This window comes from Coregonus lavaretus (genome assembly GCF_964263955.1).
Source record: "Coregonus lavaretus genome assembly, chromosome: 33".
NCBI classification, from domain to species: domain Eukaryota; kingdom Metazoa; phylum Chordata; class Actinopteri; order Salmoniformes; family Salmonidae; genus Coregonus; species Coregonus lavaretus.
The window spans coordinates 18,040,938-18,054,693 of NC_140020.1; the positions used below are offsets into that span (position 1 = coordinate 18,040,938).

The 13,756-nt window shown below is 42.7% G+C and overlaps 1 pseudogene across 1 annotated transcript; it reads left to right on the forward strand.

Annotated features, from left to right (window-relative positions):
- The first annotated feature begins 1,575 nt into the window (after window positions 1-1,575).
- Window positions 1,576-2,184, forward strand: LOC311108712 (transgelin-2-like; annotated as a pseudogene). Its single transcript has one exon. The product of its transcript is annotated as a transgelin-2-like (transcript).
- The last annotated feature ends 11,572 nt before the right edge of the window (window positions 2,185-13,756 follow it).

Consider the following 13,756-nt stretch of genomic DNA (forward strand, 5'->3'; position numbering starts at 1 on the left):
TCATTTGCCAAGATAATCCTGACAGGTGTGGCATATCAAGAAGCTGATTAAACATCATGATCATTACACAGGTGCACCCTGTGCTGGGGACAATAAAGGCCACTAAAATGTGCAGTTTTGTCACACAACACAATGCCACTGTCACGTATACTCACCCTCCGGCGCTCGAGGTCGCCAGTCTGCTGATTATTACGTACACCTGTCACTATCGTTACGCGCACCTGCGCCTCATCAGACTCACCTGGACTCCATCACCTTCATAATTACCTCCCCTATATATGTCACTCCCTTTGGTTCTTTCTGTAGGCGTTATTGATTCTGTTCCTGTGTTAATGTCTGTACGCTACTCTTGTTTTGATTCATGTTTTATTTATCATTAAATGCACTTCCTGGACTTGCTTCCTGATTCCCAGTGTACACGTTACAGAATAATGCCTCACCAAAGGGAAGCATCAGGGAGTATTTTTTGTTTTTTTGTTAGTGTAGGTGACGTCGGGCCCGGGTGCCGCTACCAGAGCAACTGGGAATGCCTCAGCTGGCTCGTCAGGCTTCCATGCCTCAGCCGGCTCGTCAGGTTTACAAGACCTGGTTGGCCCGTAAAGCGTCCATTGCCGAGTCTACCGAGGATGCCTCAGCTAGCTCGTCAGGCTTCCATGCCTCAGCCGGCTCGTCAGGCTCCCATGCCTCAGCCGGCTCATCAGGCTCCAATGCCTCAGCCGGCTCGTCAGGCTCCCATGCCTCAGCCGGCTTGTCAGGCTCCCATGCCTCAGCCGGCTCGTCAGGCTCCCATGCCTCAGCCGGCTCGTCAGGCTCCCATGCCTCAGCCAGCTCGTCAGGCTCCCATGCCTCAGCCGGCTCATCAGGCTCCCATGCCTCAGCCGCCTCGACAGGTCCCCGCACCTCAGCAGAAGCGATCGGCCTGCTCCTGGTCCCCGGGACTGTCCCTTTGGTCGGTGTCCTGCAGCTGGAGTCGCGCGTCAGGGAGGGGGTACTGTCACGTATACTCCCCCTCCGGCGCTCAAGGTCACCAGTCTGCTGATTATTACGCACACCTGTCACCATCATTAAACAATTGGAAAACCTCAGTTAAGAACCACCCGATGATCATATGTGGGTCAAAGGAAGAAACTGCAATCTGTGAAAAAATAACAAGAAATAAAAACTGGTTCTACTTGTATAAAAAGTGTTCTATAGTCACATTGTATTTAAAATGGTGTAAAAATGATAGAATACCTCAGGATGTATATTAAGCTTCTTCAGAATCTCTTTAACAACCTCTTCATTTTGAGGACACTCCAGTAGTCCTCCTTGGCTCTCATGGAAGAGACAGTCCACTGTGAGTATTACATCACCTCTGGTCACTAGTCTGCTGCTATCAGGTACGGTGTAGTCTGGGTTGAAGGTGTGATGCAGCACTACCAGAATGACAGGTTTACCAACTGTCAAAAAGGAAATTAAATACATGTCAACTCTTAACCATGGATATGAGTAGCCTAGCAACGTATGCTAAATGTAATAACATGCATAAGTTGATGTTAAAAGACATAAGGGATGTCTTTTAACCTAGGAACAGCAATGGCAAACAAAGGTCCCTCCTACGGTCTGAGCCGTGAGGTGCAGAGTAAGATCGATAAAATGTATGACCAGGATCTGGAGGAGAGGTTGACTGAGTGGATCATTGCCCATTGTGGCGCCGGAGTGGGCCAACCCGAGGCAGGCAATACCGGCTGGCAGAACTGGCTCAAGGACGGATGTGTGCTGTGTGAACTGATCAACAGCCTGTCCAGTGGGAACAAGCCCATCAGGAAGATCCAGAGTTCAGGCAATGGCCTTCAAACAGATGGAGCAGATCTCCCAGTTCCTCAATGCAGCTGAGAAGTATGGCATCACCAAGACTGACATGTTCCAGACAGTTGACCTCTGGGAAGGGAAAGACCTGGCTGCTGTCCAGAGGACCATGATGGCCCTGGGAAGCATGGCTGTCACCAGGGACGATGGGACTTACCACAGCGACCCCAACTTGTTCCATAAGAAGTCAGTGGAGAACAGACGCGAGTTCTCTGAGGACCAGCTGAATGAGGGAAAGAGTGTCATCGGCCTGCAGATGGGCACCAACAAGGGGGCATCTCAGGCTGGCATGACTGGGTACGGCGACCTAGGCAGATCCTGAACAACAACCCCTAAAACCATGACCACGCTCCGTCACCCTAGACATGAGTACACTCCCTTTCTCGGCCAATCACTGAAGACTGACTATGTCTGTTAACTTGAACAAACGGGAGCAACCCGAACTTCAAGACCAAACTGGACCAAAACGGGGACCAAAGAAAACGCTCATACACACAATGCATAGATGCACACAATCAACACATTCACACAACACAGAAACATGGTGACCAAAGTCTGTACAATCATGTTTTGTTAAACATTTTGAACAATGGACACGGTTACATAGGAACGTGAAACAGTCCATTTAGATACTGCTTAAACTGCACTCTGTTTGGTAATAAGTGAAATTTGGAATAAGATGTTGCTAGAATATGCTGTGTTAATGGGAAAGATGCAGTAAGATGTCAATTCTAATCAAGATGTTTTGGCCACCTTTCCAGAGCTCAGTATTTTTGTACATTGTATATTGACTATTAGAAATGATTATGAAATAAAGTTCAGTTTAATAAAAATTAAAAAGAACATGCATAAGTTACTGTTGCCATTGTCAATGACTTTTATTTTTTTATTTGGTCAGATTACATAATTACCTGGAATCTACTACAGTGCTGTTTCAATATCAGTTCCAGCACGAGAGAAGATGGGACAGAAAGCCATGATGACATCACTCTCCTCAGCATTTACGGCTACCACCTCTTCACTCCCTCTTTACACTGTTATTGTTGTTGCATGTGGAAATTCTTCAAACATCCAAAAACTCATCCCTGTTCCAGGCATTAAAAAGGAGTAAAAGAGTAATGTTGGAGTTTGGCGTAGAATTAGAAATAAATGGATTCCTATTAGATAAGAGGCTACACTGATATTGCTTTCTATTGATGATAGTACGCCTACTAGTGAAGGTGAAAGATTATCGTTGGAAACAGTCACACAGAAACAGTCACAGGTTGTTATGTAACAAATACTTTATTTTTATTTGTTTATTTTTCCTACAGAACCACAATGGAACACACAGGTAATTTTCAATAGTACATAATGTCTTTGAATAATTTTGTAATTTATACTACTACAGTCACCTCCCAGATTATTAACCAGGTGGCGAATCGCATCTCTGCATGTCTGGCAGACATATCAGTATGGATGACGGATCACCACCTCAAGCTGAACCTTGGCAAGACGGAGCTGCTCTTCCTCCCGGGGAAGGACTGCCTGTTCCATGATCTCGCCATCACGGTTGACAACTCCGTTGTGTCCTCCTCCCAGAGTGCGAAGAGCCTTGGCGTGACCCTGGACAACACCCTGTCGTTCTCCGCTAACATCAAGGCGGTGACCCGATCCTGTAGGTTCATGCTCTACAACATTCGGAGAGTACGACCCTGCCTTACACAGGAAGCGGCACAGGTCCTAATCCAGGCACTTGTCATCTCCCGTCTGGATTACTGCAACTCGCTGTTGGCTGGGCTCCCTGCCTGTGCCATTAAACCCCTACAACTCATCCAGAATGCCGCAGCCCGTCTGGTGTTCAACCTTCCCAAGTTCTCTCACGTCAACCCGCTCCTCCGCACACTCCACTGGCTTCCAGTTGAAGCTCGCATCTGCTACAAGACCATGGTGCTTGCCTACGGAGCTGTGAGGGGAACGGCACCTCCGTACCTTCAGGCTCTGATCAGTCCCTACACCCAAACGAGGGCATTGCGTTCATCCACCTCTGGCCTGCTGGCTCCCCTACCTCTGCGGAAGCATAGTTCCCGCTCAGCCCAGTCAAAACTGTTCGCTGCTCTGGAACCCCAATGGTGGAACAAGCTCCCTCACGACGCCAGGACAGCGGAGTCACTCACCACCTTCCGGAGACATTTGAAACCCCACCTCTTTAAGGAGTACCTGGGATAGGATAAAGTAATCCTTCTACCCCCCCCCCCCCCCCCCCCCCCCCCCCTTACCCCTACCCAAACCCCAACCCAAAAACAAACAAAAAAACATTGTAAAGTGGTGATCCCACTGGCTATAAGGTGAATGCACCTATTTGTAAGTCGCTCTGGATAAGAGCGTCTGCTAAATGACGTATATGTAAATGTAATAAAGATTAGCAAAAAAGACTGTATAAAATAAATAACACAAATACTGAGCTATATGGTATGATTAAAAAAATGAGACAACTATTGTATTTTATACTAATACAATTGCTTAGAGAAATATATTTTATTTAACAAGTAATATATATTTTTCAAAATTGATGGCACACCTAAAGATTCTTATACACTGAGTGTACAAAACATTCGGAATACCTGCTCTTTCCATTACAGACTGACCAAGTGAATCCAGGTGAAAGGTATGATCCCTTATTGATGTCACCTGTTAAATCCACTTCAATCAGTGTAGATGAAGGGGAGGAGACAGGTTAAAGAAGGATTTTTAATCCTTCGGACAATTGAGACATGGATTGTGTATGTGTGCCATTCAGAGGGTGAATGGGCAAGACAAAAGATTTAAGTGCCTTTGAACGGGGTATGGTAGTAGGTGCCAGGCGCACCGGTTTGAGTGTGTCAAGAACTGCAACGCTGCTGGGTTTTTCACACTCAACAGTTTCCTGTGTGTATTAAGAATGGTCCACCACCAAAGGACATCCAGCCAACTTGACACAACTGTGAGAAGCGTTGAAGTTAACATGGGCCAGCATCCCTATGGAATGCTTTCGACACCTTGTAGCACCCATGCCCCGACGAATTGAGTCTGTTCAGAGGGCAAAAGGGGGTACAACTCAATATTAGGAAGGTGTTCCTAATGGCTTGTACACTCTGTGTAAATAAAATCAATCCAAAAAATATATTTGCATTAATATTCAACTTTTTAAAATTCAGTATAAGAAACTGTATTGTGGCCTTCCATGGCTTCCTCTGCCACTGGGGTATAAAAATGACATAACAGGCGTGTAAAATCCATTTGTCATCCATCATCATGGGGAAAGGCAAAGAACTCAATAATGAAAAGAGACAAATGGTTGTTGACCTTCATAAATCAGGCAATGGGCACACAAAACAATAGTTTAAAAAACAGAGTAAACCAAGTGTTAATGTAAGTGTAGTCAAGCAAAGACTATTTCCCAATCCCAAATTGACTCCTATCACCTATCCACTTGTAGATCTATGGACTTGTAGATCTGAGAGGAGTGGACAGGTATGAATCGATTTCATTACAGTGATTGGCAATTTTTTTGAACAGAAGTGGGCAATTAAACTAAAGGAAACTCACAGTAGGCCATTGAACTTTTTCTGCCATATGTTCTTTTCATCTTTTGGGTCGCCTGGGCATGGGGGTCATCATTCTATAATATTCAAGAACAGAACTGTAAAGCAGAGATCCAGTGTCCTACAGGACCTTACAAGCTTTTATTGTGAAAACTGTGATAAGGATCATCATGCATGGACCAATATGCATGGCATACATAAACGGAGACTACACAGGCAATAATAATTATGATTCAAGACATTTGCAATTGCAACTGGCCAGAGGCAGATTTGGATTTTGTTATCTGGTAGTGGAATATTACTCTTTTGTTTTGGCTGTGAAGCCTTCCTCTTCTTTGGCACATATGACGGTGACATGCTTCCTTGTGTGTGGTGATGAAGTTGATGATTCATGATAGACCTCACCGATCAGTACTATCTGCAACATAACACAACACCAGGCCTGAATTATTCTAAGACATAGTGCATGCAATAGACATCAGCACTATCACATACTTGTCAAAAGGGCTTCAATATGATTTCTGTCTGGAGATCAACATCTATTCTGGTAGTAGGACACTGTATTTTGATGTCCACATAGAATAAGAATGACGTGGTATACCAACCCTTATGAACACAGGATTAGCCTGCGTGTGAATCCAAAGGTAATATGAACTCCTTGGTTCTGTTTTATTCAGTGCAGCAGTGTAGTATTGTAGCCTACTCGAGCAGTGTAGCAGTAGCAGTGTTTCTAGAGCCCCAGCCACAATCATTGTCCACGGATAGCCACACAAAACAGGGGAATGCTTGCCTTGCAGCGACATTGCAGCAAATCTACACTCTGGATGCTGATATAATGTAACCTTTCTAACCGTGCACTACACGCGCTCAAACAACTTGGCTACAATGTAGCCACCTACTGATTTAATGGTTTGATGCACTTACATTGTGAAATGTCTACCCATACTGTACACTTCCCTTAGCAAGGTTAGCTGCCATTTCTCCCTGTTTGAGTCCCCCTCTGTCATTTCCACCTGACAACAACCAGTGTTTGCATTTGGTCATTTGAATAGAGAGACCATCAAATGGCTATGCTGATATTTCCAATAGGCTATCTACTTATGAAAAATATTGCCCAGACAAACATTGCCAGAAGATGCCAACCCTACCGTTAAGCTTGTTTACACTGAGCTGCACTGAGGTCAGAACGCAATCAATGTTACATTAAGACACAGTGGAGACGGCGTGAGACATGGGTAGGAAACATAGGGATGGTATATGCTAGGGGTGATGGTATATGCTAGGGGTGATGGTATATGCTAGGGGTGATGGTATATGTTAGGGGTGATGGTATATGTTAGGGGTGATGGTATATGTTAGGGGTGATGGTATATGCTAGGGGTGATGGTATATGCTAGGGGTGATGGTATATGTTAGGGGTGATGTTATATGCTAGGGGTGATGGTATATGCTAGGGGTGATGGTATATGTTAGGGGTGATGGTATATGTTAGGGGTGATGGTATATGTTAGGGGTGATGGTATATGCTAGGGGTGATGGTATATGCTAGGGGTGATGGTATATGCTAGGGGTGATGTTATATGCTAGGGGTGATGGTATATGTTAGGGGTGATGTTATATGCTAGGGGTGATGGTATATGCTAGGGGTGATGGTATATGTTAGGGGTGATGGTATATGTTAGGGGTGATGGTATATGTTAGGGGTGATGGTATATGCTAGGGGTGATGTTATATGCTAGGGGTGATGGTATATGCTAGGGGTGATGTTATATGCTAGGGGTGATGGTATATGTTAGGGGTGATGGTATATGTTAGGGGTGATGGTATATGTTAGGGGTGATGGTATATGTTAGGGGTGATGGTATATGCTAGGGGTGTGCCGACATGGCCATACTCGTATTCGTAATCGTATCCGTAAATTGACAGTTGATAGTCATATCGGATCGGATGACAGTCGTGATCTGAAAAAACTAATCTGTTTTAATATGTCTAAGTAGATGTTGGCAAAATACCTCCATGCACATTCTCACTGCAAAAAATCTGCAGATTAGGAGCAGCACGCGGAGGGGTACGTGTGTGTGTGCTCAATTTGCAGTGGGCTGCCATGTTTGCTGTCACTTAGTCAGAATGCGCATCAGCATTTCATATTTTATTATGCACATTGATAGCTTGATAGCAAACGTTCTTGCCATGTGATGTATCATAGCAGCAGGCAGTGGAGGCTCCTCAGTGGAGGTAGGGGAGGATCATCATCCACAGTGAATTTCATAAAAATAAAAATTGTGGAACTCTAAAAAAGTTTATATTTTTAGATAAAACTACACTAAATATATTCACGTCACAAAATAATTTATTGAAACAAACTGTTTTGCAATGAAGGTCTGCAGTAGCCTCAGCAGCAGACTCTGTAGGGTAGCACCATGGTGTAGCCGGAGGACAGCTAACTTATGTCCTCCTCTGGGTACATTGACTTCAATACTAAAACCTAGGAGGCTCATGGTTCCCACCCCCTTCCATAAACGTACACAGTAATTATGACTGTGTACGTCCTCCAACCTATTACAGCTCTTGCAGCATGAACTGACATGTTGTCCACCCAATCAAAGGATCAGAGAATGAATCTAGTACTGAAAGCATAAGCTATAGCTAGCTAGCACTGCAGTGCATAAAATGTTGTGAGTAGCTGACTCAAAGAGAGAGAAAGACAATAGTTGAACAGTTTTGAACAAATTAATTTCTTCCAAAATGAAGGAGAAGCAAGAGAGAGAGAGAGAGAGAGAGAGAGAGAGAGAGAGAGAGAGAGAGAGAGAGAGAGAGAGAGAGAGAGAGAGAGAGAGAGAGAGATAGCTGTATTTGTTGGTTGTATTCTTTTAAACTTTCAATTTCACTTAGCTAGTGAATGCAGCTAGCTAGTTTAGTCTACTCAAACACCCAGCTCAAACAGAGAGGGATGCTATGTTAGCTATCTGGATATGGCTATCCAACACTGGAACTCTTCTAAGTCAAGGTAATCTTTGGGTTTTATTAATTTATTGCCACCGAGGCCCGCCGGTGCAAAGTTGCTTTTTGACTGTACACTGTACACTGTACACTGTACGGGTTTACTAACGCGTTAGTTCTAGTAGATCTCATTGACTATGATTTGACAACGATGTAGGCTGTGTGTAGTGATTAGCGTTCATGATATGAAGGTTTGGCTTGGGAATTTTTTTATCCTGGTCACAGACAGCTGATGTTATGTGCACTGAAGTCCACAAGCAAATGGTGAAGATGAAGCAAGTGGCTGGAGAAATACAGCTTCACTCTATCCAATCAGAGCAGCAGGATCAACGTACAGCCCTCCCTTCTCTTTACAGACAGCCAGTTGAGTTATACACAAAATTGCCCATATCCGTTACGATACTTGTTTTGTCCGACTACTCGGCACAATCCTAGTATACGCCACTGTACTCAAAATTTTACCTTTTTCACACTGATATATCGAGAAGATAGAAATACTGCTAGTTTTACAGAAGACTGCCCTTTTCGTCCTCATGCTAGATAGCAGTAGCCACCACAGCCATTTAGAATGGCAGTGTCAGCCAATCAGCTCCTTTGTTGTTCAACGCTACGTGCCATTCCATAATGGCTGCTGTGGCTAGTGGTAGCTAGCATGAGGACGAAAAGGGACGTTTCTGGGAAAACTAGCAGTATTTCAATCTTCTCGATGGAGCAATGTGGATAAAAGTAACAGTTGGAGTACAGTGGCATATCCCATCCCTGCATTGAGGTACATTTTCTGACCAATATCTGCCGCCGGCTTCACGGTGTCTTGATATAACAATGATTGCGTGCCGACCTCAGTGCAGCTAGTGTAAACAAGCGCAACTGTAGTCGGTATCTTCTGGCAACAACAAACACTACAGTATCAGTTCTCCATATTGCATACCCTCTTCGAGATTACTTCATTCCTGAAACGCCCTCTTTGCAGAGACAACAAATGAGATTCTCATCTCATTCACCATGACAGTAAAAGGGGCAGCTTCTTGCGGCCAACCAGTAGGAACAGGTTTTGTGTTGAGCAGATGCAAAACATGCATTCCCCTACATGGTCCCCAAGCCTTATAGCTGGTCCAGAGACAGTGTCTAACAATACTGGATGTGATTTCTGTATGAATAATACTCATAGCGTTGGTGACATGTTATATCCCTTTTTTTTTCTTCTTTTTTTTTTACTTTTACAATGAATGTTAAAGAGGCTTTTTAGGTTGTTTTAGAGGCTAATGGTTCACTATGGCATACCAGTCTTTAACCAAATGCCAGTTGATTAAAACAGGTGATGCTGCAGTTTTAAAAGCCTTCTATAATGTCTCTTCAATATGAAAGTGAAACTGTTTCTGATAAAATCATCTCCCCTCCCCTTTTCCCTCAAGCTGTGTATTTCACTTTCCTCTGGGCATCAAGGAACATAGTCTGATTGTCTTTCAATAGTCATCATCCAAAGAAATTCACACACTATTATGGTTCAGTAAGTACATTTTCCTCTTTACATTTAGCACTAACTTACACATGATAGAGTTAAAGGCAGATCTGATCTGTGTATTGTTCGTTCAATTGATATCCAGACTTAAACAACGAAGACAGATAATATAATTTCCGAATTGATAGGCACACAGAATAATTAATGGCATCATTGACTGCATTTACACAGGCGGCCCAATACTAATCTTTTTCCGCTAATTGGTCTTTTGAACAATCAGATCAGCTCTTTTGTCAATAAATGGCCAAAACATCAGAATTGGTCTGCCTGTGTAAATGCAGCCATTATGATGCAGATTAGTTGTTCTTAGGAGTGCACCTGTCTGAAAACTCATGCATTGCTCATTATTCATCCTTCGTTGAGTTATCTTATTTAACACCACTATGATTTATCAATAAGTAAAATTGATGTGGTGTGTATAGGCTACTGGTGCAGACATGGAAATATAATGGGTTTTATGATGCTAATTACATGAGTGTAAAATAGATGTGAGCAATTCACTTTCACTTTCTTGTTTCCTGTAGATCACATGTTCAGATAAAGGCAAGAGGGGTGCCAAGTAGGGAGGTGGGTGGGAGACTGCATAGATTATCTCAGAGGGAACTGTCATAGTCAGAATGAAAGTGAAAGATGACTATGATGTAAAGTGGTTGTCCCACTGGCTATCATAAGGTGAATGCACCAATTTGTAAGTCGCTCTGGATAAGAGCGTCTGCTAAATGACGAAAATGTAAAAAATGTAAATGTCAATATTTACATTGTCTGCACACTGGTTGTTATATTATACAGTAAGATATGTATTTTATTGTCTGTTACATGATTAATAAATATTTTTTCCCTGTTCACTCCCCTTACAGATCCAAAATGGAACACGGAGGTAATTATTTTAACAGGACACAGGCCTTCCACTTATTTAAATAATGTTTAAGGCCAGATCTTAGGTTAGGCTTATATCTGTCTGGGCAGTGATCTAAACCAAAACATTTCTACTTTTAGTTTTAAGGTCTATACTTGACTTTTCTATTTTTTGTCCATTACAAAACAGAGGTGCCAAGGTTGATTAAATACTACACCATCACCACTGGCAATACTATGGGTTCTCATATCCAGTTTACGAGACAACTTGGAGGAGGCTTCACTGAAGTGATGTCACCAGAGCAGAGTGATTTCATCATGGCTTTCTGTCCCATTGTCTCTCGTGCTGGTACTGATATTGAGGCAGCACTGCAGCAGATTCCAGGTAATTTAGTCAAGGCAGAATCAATCCCTCCAAAATGAATGGAAAAATAGGCAAACAAAATAAAATGGTAATGAGGTGATGTGTATTTTGTTTTCTTTTTGACAGTTGGTAAACCTGTAATTCTGGTAGTGCTGCATCACACCTTCAACCCAGACTACACCGTACCTGACAGCAGCAGACTAGTGACCAGAGGTGATGTAATACTCACAGTGGACTGTCTCTTCCATGAGAACCAAGGAGGACTACTGGAGTGTCATCGCAATGAAGCAGCAGTCAAAGATATTCTGAAGAAGCTTAATATACATCCTGTGGTATTTACTCATCACCACCATTTTGAATTTCACTTTGTTAATGATGTACTATGAGAACTAAAGATAACGTTTTAATCTTTCTTTCTTTTACAGACTGAATCTGGATCTGCAGTCAGTCGTTGTAAGTCCACCATTAATTCAAACTAAATTCTACAACATAACACTTTATTTATAACTAATAACTATATAATCCATATACATAGTTGTTGGTAATTATGACATGTTTTTATACAGAGGTTATATTGTTTGCATTTCAGAAACATTGACTCTATTTTGATAATTGTACTTTACTATAGCTAACTAACATACAGCTTTTTATGTTTGCTACTATCTTACAGGTCGCCAGACACCACCATTTGTATTTGTTGTTGGGCTTGTTATTTTTGTTGTTATTTTTTTATCGTTTCTAGCAAGAAACAATGAGGTTTATCAAAATAACCTAATGGTAATAGAGCAAGTAGCTCTAAACTGCAATAGAGGAATAAACTGTAGAAATTACACAGTCAACACAGATAGACTGACTTAATTATTCATTAAAAGTAATGAATAAAGCCTAATAAAGCCCTTACTCTACCTACCTTCAAACTAAATTCTACAACATAACACTTTATTTATAACTAATAACTATATAATCCATATACATAGTTGTTGGTAATTATGACATGTTTTTATACAGAGGTTATACTATCAGGATAGTGTGTTAGTTTAAGATGGCACGATGCTCATGTAATATTGTAGGCCTACTCTGATTGTATATTCTGTGTTGTCACTTTATTCTGCTTCGACTGCCCTTCTTTTAAATATTAAGGTCATTGAATTTCAGTTGCTGTATGAGTGTGAGTCAATTATGAAGCACAAATAGTCATCATTACACTTTGACATTAAAAACATGACACCTGTGTTGGGGTAGGAGTGATGCTGCGTCGTTAACCAAGTGGGAAGGTGGTATTTACCAGTTGTGAAGTCGTAAATACCAGTTTGCACTCGTTGAGAAACCCCTTGACTCTTTCCATATTTTGTTACGTTACATACTTATTCTAAATTGGATTCAATAGTTTTTTCCCCTCATCAATCTACACACAATACCCCATAAAGACGAAGCAAAAACTGGTTTTTATAATTTTTTTTGAATTTATAATAAATAATAAAATGGAAATTAACATTTACATAAGTATTCAGACCCTTTACTCAGTACTTTGTTGAAGCACCTTTGGCAGTGATTACAGCCTCGAGTCTTCTTGGGTATGACGCTACAAGCTTTGCACACCTGTATTTGGGAGATTGTCCCATTCTTCTCTGCAGATTTTCAGGTCTCTCCAGAGATGTTCGGTCGAGTTCAAGTCTGGGCTCTGGCTGGGCCACTCAAGGACATTCAGAGACTCGTCCCAAATCCACTCCTGCGTTGACTTGGCTGTGTGCTTAGGGTCGTTGTCCTGTTGGAAGGTGAACCTTCGCCCCAGTCTGAGGGCCTGAGCACTCTGGAGCAGGTTTTCATCAAGGATCTCTCTGTTTTTTGCTCCGTTCATCTTTCCCTCGATCCTGATTAGTCTCCCAGTCCCTGCCACTGAAAAACATCCCTACAGCATGATGCACCACCAAAATGCTTCACCGTAGGGATGGGGCCAGGTTTCCTCCAGATGTGATGCTTGGCATTCAGGCCAAAGAGTTCAATCTTGGTTTCATCAGACCAGAGAAGTTTCTCATGGTCTGAGAGTCCTTTAGGTGCCTTTTGGCAAACTCCAAGCGGGCAGTCATGTGCCTTTTACTGAGGAGTGGCTTCTGTCTGGCCACTCTACCATAAAGGCCTGATTGGTGGAGTTCTGCAGAGATGGTTGTCCTTCTGGAAGGTTCTCCCATCTCCACAGAGGAACTCTGGAGCTCTGTCAGCGTGATCATTGGGATCTTGGTCACCTCCCTGACCAAGGCCCTTCTCCCCCGATTGCTCAGTTTGGCCGGGCGACCAGCTCCATGAAGACAATCCTGTCTTGGAGTGCTAAGGACAATTCCTTCGATCACATGGCTTGGTTTTTGTTCTGACATGCACTGTCAACTCTGGGACCTTATATAGACAGGTGTGTGCCTTTCCAAATCATGTCCAACCAATTGAATTGACCACAGGTGGACTTTCAAGGATGGTCAACGGAAACAGCATGCACCTGAGCTCAATTTCGAGTCTCATATTAAAGGGTCTGAATACCTATGTACATTTTTGTTTTTTATTTTTAATACATTTGCAAACGCTTGGTCATTATGGGGTGTTGTGTGTAGATTGATG